The 5,065-nt window shown below is 44.4% G+C and overlaps 1 long non-coding RNA gene across 1 annotated transcript in view; it reads right to left on the bottom strand.

The window, feature by feature from the left end:
- Positions 1-3,597: 3,597 nt before the first annotated feature.
- Positions 3,598-5,065, bottom strand: part of LOC148478142 (uncharacterized) — a 5,625-nt gene continuing 4,157 nt past the window's right edge. The window contains exon 2 of the long non-coding RNA XR_015872447.1: positions 3,598-4,069. This is a non-coding gene — a long non-coding RNA (uncharacterized LOC148478142). The remainder of the gene's footprint in view (positions 4,070-5,065) is intronic.

Genomic DNA, 5,065 nt, shown 5'->3' with positions numbered 1-5,065 from the left:
CATTAAGCTGCTCCACTCGAGCTGGCTCTGCTACACCTGTCCCCATTGCTAGGGACCAGTGTTCGCGTTCCAAGCTGACAGCCCCGGACTGTACCATCTGTGTGGCGGCGAAGGGGTCTGTCACGTCCCACAGGTCACCGGAGACTGGCACCTGGATCATTCCCCTAACTCTTGGCCGGCATTCAATGGGACCTTTACCAGATGGTACTGGCCGGAATCAGACCAGAGGGTCACCCACACGTGACCACAGCCCCCCTCCCGGGCGCAGTGGTGCAGTCCCGGATTCAAGTGAGCTCCATTGTCCAGAGGAATAACACAGGAATAGAGTGTCAGCTCTGGGGACAAGGAACCCCCATCACTCTCTGTCCGGGCCCCACACAAACGGGTGAGTGTATACTCCATTACCCTCAGCAGCAGCAGTAGTAGGAGCAGGTTAAATCAGCATCAGGGGAGGGAGCGTCTATTCAGGCTAAAAAGCAGCCATCTTTGTACACGCAGGTGAAGCCACTTTGAGTACACCCCCATGCTGGAGGCACCTACTGAGGCTGCGCAACAAGTTGAAGCTTCCGATCTCTATAATGGCGCAATTGTGAGGTAATAGTTTAAAAACTGTAACTTTCGCTAAATGTGTGACCTCTGATGCAACCTTCATACACTGTATGTGGGAATGTCCCCTTATACGTGGATTTTGGTCATCAGTTAATAGATTTGCATCTAGGTGTCTAGTTAGTTACCTTCCATTATCGGCGGAATGGGCAATTTTGGGTATTTTACCACCATCTGTTTCGGGTAGGAGAGATAGCAAAAAACTATTATTGATTATATCTGCGGTTTCTTGTAAGTGTATATTGCAGATTAGGACCCATGCAGATCCCCATCCGCTCATTTATTTAGGGCCAAATTATTTTTTGCTTTTCAACTGGATTGGCTGGAGACCACATTACATAAGGAGACCAAGACAGCGGCTTTTTTTCAGCTGTGGGAAGGCTTTATAGACGCCTTTACGCTGGAATTATGACGCCAAATCTATTTATGCTTCAGAAATACTTCTTGGCATGAACAAAGAATTTTACTCGACCATCCGCCTATTTCGCTACCTGTTACGGGTTAAGATGGAACCTGTTTCTATTTGGATCTCTATTTCCTGGTTTACTTTTATTGGATATTGTTTTTGAGGGGTGTGCCAGCCGTGTCTAGATTACTTTAATTAATATATGCCTTATTTTGGTTCTGTTTTGTGAAGAAAATACTTTTAAGTATTTATTCTGTACTATTTGTATATTACTGCCCTTAATGGGCCTTTGTTCTATTTATTATTTACCATTATTTTTTGTTGTATTTATACTATAGTATTGCTCTCATGAATAAAAGAAATTTAATAAAAAAAAAACAACTAACTTTCTCAATTACTTAAACCCCAAAAGCACCTAACCTGGAACAATAGCTACCTGATACAACAAACCCCAAGTCTAAATTCGTCCTGTACCGAGTTTTGCCTTTCCCAAAAATCCGCCATAGACTACAGCAGATAAGTGGTCCTAACTGAGAATGTCAGAAAAAAAAGTGACAGTTTGAGCTTTAGATTCCTCCCAAATCCTCATTTTTTTATGTTTTTGCCCTGAAATTTGACATGCAGCACCGAGCAACATTTCTACCCGCCCGTGCCAAATTTCAGCCCGGTACCTCCAATAGCTTTTGAGGTGTAGCCCCTTAAACACCATGCCCCCCCCTCCAGAGTTCTCTTCTAATAAACCTGTGGAGAGCAAAGTGAGCACGTGAGGGGACACTTTTGGCCACGTTCTGAACCTTGCCCCCCCCCCTGTCACGGGTCATTTAGTAGTGACAGCAGAGGTCCTGAGTAGCACCGTAATCTAGACCTTGCCGTTTCTTTCGAAACCCTGAGTTTGCCACTGCAGACTGTTCATGCTCCCCACCCACTTCAAAACGGGTAAAATGGAATTACGGACAAGCAGAAGAATATTTCTTATTAAAATTTCTCATCTTAAAAATAAATGGTCACCAAAATGACTTCAAGTTATTGTTCCTAAGGATTAGACGGTATGTAATCAGGATGCCGGCAGTCGACATGCCGACCGCTGGCTTCCTGACTGTGAAATCCCGGCATAGGACTGATAGATGTCTAAATACAGACACCAATCTTCAGCCTCACGCCGAAATCCCGACGCCCGGCATATCGAACGTAGGTAAGCCGGGCGTTGGGACCTGTTAGCCGCGGAGGGGGTTAGGTTTAGGGACTCCCGGCGGGAGTGAGGCACCACCGCTGAGAGGGTTAGGGTTAGGCTAGGGGAAGGGGGATTAGGGTAAGGCACCCCCGGGGTGGTTAGGGATAGGCACCCCTAAGGGAGGGTTAGGAGGAGGAGAGGGGAGGGTTAGGATCAGTTGTCGAAGTGGGGGTATGGAAAATCTAAGATAGCACTTATGTGCGCGCCAGATGCGAACATGCACCAGAAAATGGGACGTGTCCTTAACACACACACCATTTTCATTAGTGTAGTGTACCACACCATAGTACCCCTTATACACATTATGCCACACAATAGAAGTGCCCCTTTTAACACATGCCACACAGCAATGCCCCTTATACACATTATACCACACAATAGAAGTGCCCCTTTTAACACATGCCACACAGCAATGCCCCTTATACACATTATGCCACACAATAGTCGTGCCCCTTATAACACATGCTACACAGCAATGCCCCTTATACACATTATGCCACACAATAGTAGTGCCCCTTATAACACACATGCTACACAGCAATGCCCCTTATACACATTATGCCACACAATAGTACTGCCCCTTATAACACATGCCACACAGCAATGCCCCTTATACACATTATGCCACACAATAGTACTGCCCCTCATAACACATGCCACACAGCAATGCCCCTTATACACATTATGCCACACAATAGTACTGCCCCTTATAACACATGCCACACAGCAATGACCCTTATACACATTATGCTACACTATAGTAGTGCCTCTTATAACATGCCACACAGCAATGCCCCTTAAATACACACACATTATACCACACAATAGTAGTGACCCTTATAACACATGCCACACAGCAATGCTGCTTATACACATTGTGCCACACAATAGTAGTGCCCCTTATAACACATGCCACACAGCAATGCCCTTTATATACACACACACACTATGCCACACAGTAGTAGTGCCCTTTATAACACATGCCACACAGCAATGCCCCTTATACACATTATGCCACACAATAGTAGTGCCCCTTATATACACACACACATTATGCCACACAATAGTAGTGAGCCTTATAACACATGCCACACAGCAATGCCCCTTATACACATTATGCCACACAACAGTAGTGCCCCTTATAACACATCTCACACAGCAATGACCCTTATATACACATTATGCCACACAATAGTAGTGCCCCTTATAACACATGCCACACAGCTGTTGATTTTAAAATGAACCTCTATATACCCCTTCCTGTACCTTCTAAAATCCTTCCTATAAACCTCTAAGGATGACGCTAATTTGTGTACGCAGTCATACAATAAATAGAGACCCCAGACTCAGAACATGTGGTTCCGAAGCACAAAGTATTATCCAAGTAAAAGTACAGTCAGTTACACGCAATCTATACATACACAATTTAGGCGTAAAAGGAAATAATACAGACCCAAGTACAGTATACATACTCTTGCGCCTCCGGACCCAGAGATAGACCTCAGACTAGAGACCCTCAGTACATACAGCCTTCAGCATGAACTAAGAAACCAGTATTCAGGCACATGTATTTATCCCCCCCAGACTAAAGCAGGACAAAGGGGGAACTTCCTGCTGATCTCATTGGTTCCCAGAGGAGAAGCATATGTTACAGCACATTTAACAGGCTGATTCAAATAGACTCCCCCTGCCTCTAACAGCAGGGGAATCTTTCTAATAACACCTCCTGTAACATTCCAACAGCTAAACATTTAGTTGCTTGTAAGTTCTGCGATCCGTAACTTGAGTTTGCATGATGCGATCTCTCCACCGATAACACCGGGATGCTGTAAAAAGCGTATGCATCAGAACAAGACCAAACATAACTTGCTTATCATGTATAATACCTTAGTTATCAAAAACCTTTATTTCTCAGCATTTAAACTAACTTAACCAACTTGAATCATACATTTGATGCTTATTGAACCTTATGAGTGAATATGAAATGTGTGGGTGTTCAAGGTTTTGTATAAGGGCGCTAGTTAACTTGGGACATATGCGTGCGCATAAAGCTACTTTTTCAGCGGTTTCATACAAAGTCTTATGCATTTGCTAATGTGCGATTATTTAATAGCGCTCTTCTGATTATTATTGTGTGTATAAGAAATGATGAAAAAAGCGATCGCATAGTGCTAATAAAAATATCGCCACATGTACTATATTGTGAGTTCACCTAAAATGGCGCTTAGGCGGCCATTCGCAAAATGGCGTCTTGCGATCGCATTTCTAAAATGGAGTCTTGCAGCCATTCGCAAGATGGCGTCGCTGCGATTAAATTTTAAACTGAACTTGTCTCAGCCAATTATTCAGCTTCGACACAGCAATGCCCCTTATACACATTATGCCACACAATAGTACTGCCCCTTATAACACATGCCACACAGCAATGCCCCTTATACACATTATGCCACACAATAGTAGTGCCCCTTATAACACATGCCACACAGCAATGCCCCTTATACACATTATGCCATACACACAGTAATGTCCTTTACAAATTTTGTAGAACACATTATACCACCCAGTAATAAATGTCCCTTACACATTATGCCAGGCAGTAAAGCCCTCCCTGCAGCCTCTTACCCCCCCATGTGTCCCTTCAGCAACCTCAGTTTCATGATGAGATATTACATGATGAGAGGCGACTTAGTGTGTATTTAGTGCCCTACCCGGCAGACATCTATGCTGATACAGCTGCACCGCGCCGTCATCATTTAAAATCAGATGCTATCTGCGAGCCAATCAGGAGCTGCGGCGGCTCCCGATTGGCTGCCGGTCCGCAA

This window comes from Taudactylus pleione, unplaced genomic scaffold (genome assembly GCF_031769625.1).
Source record: "Taudactylus pleione unplaced genomic scaffold, aTauple2 ptg000677l, whole genome shotgun sequence".
In the NCBI taxonomy this organism is placed as follows: Eukaryota; Metazoa; Chordata; class Amphibia; order Anura; family Myobatrachidae; genus Taudactylus; species Taudactylus pleione.
Note: the sequence above shows the minus strand (reverse complement) of the source record. Positions and strands in the feature narration are given on the sequence as shown.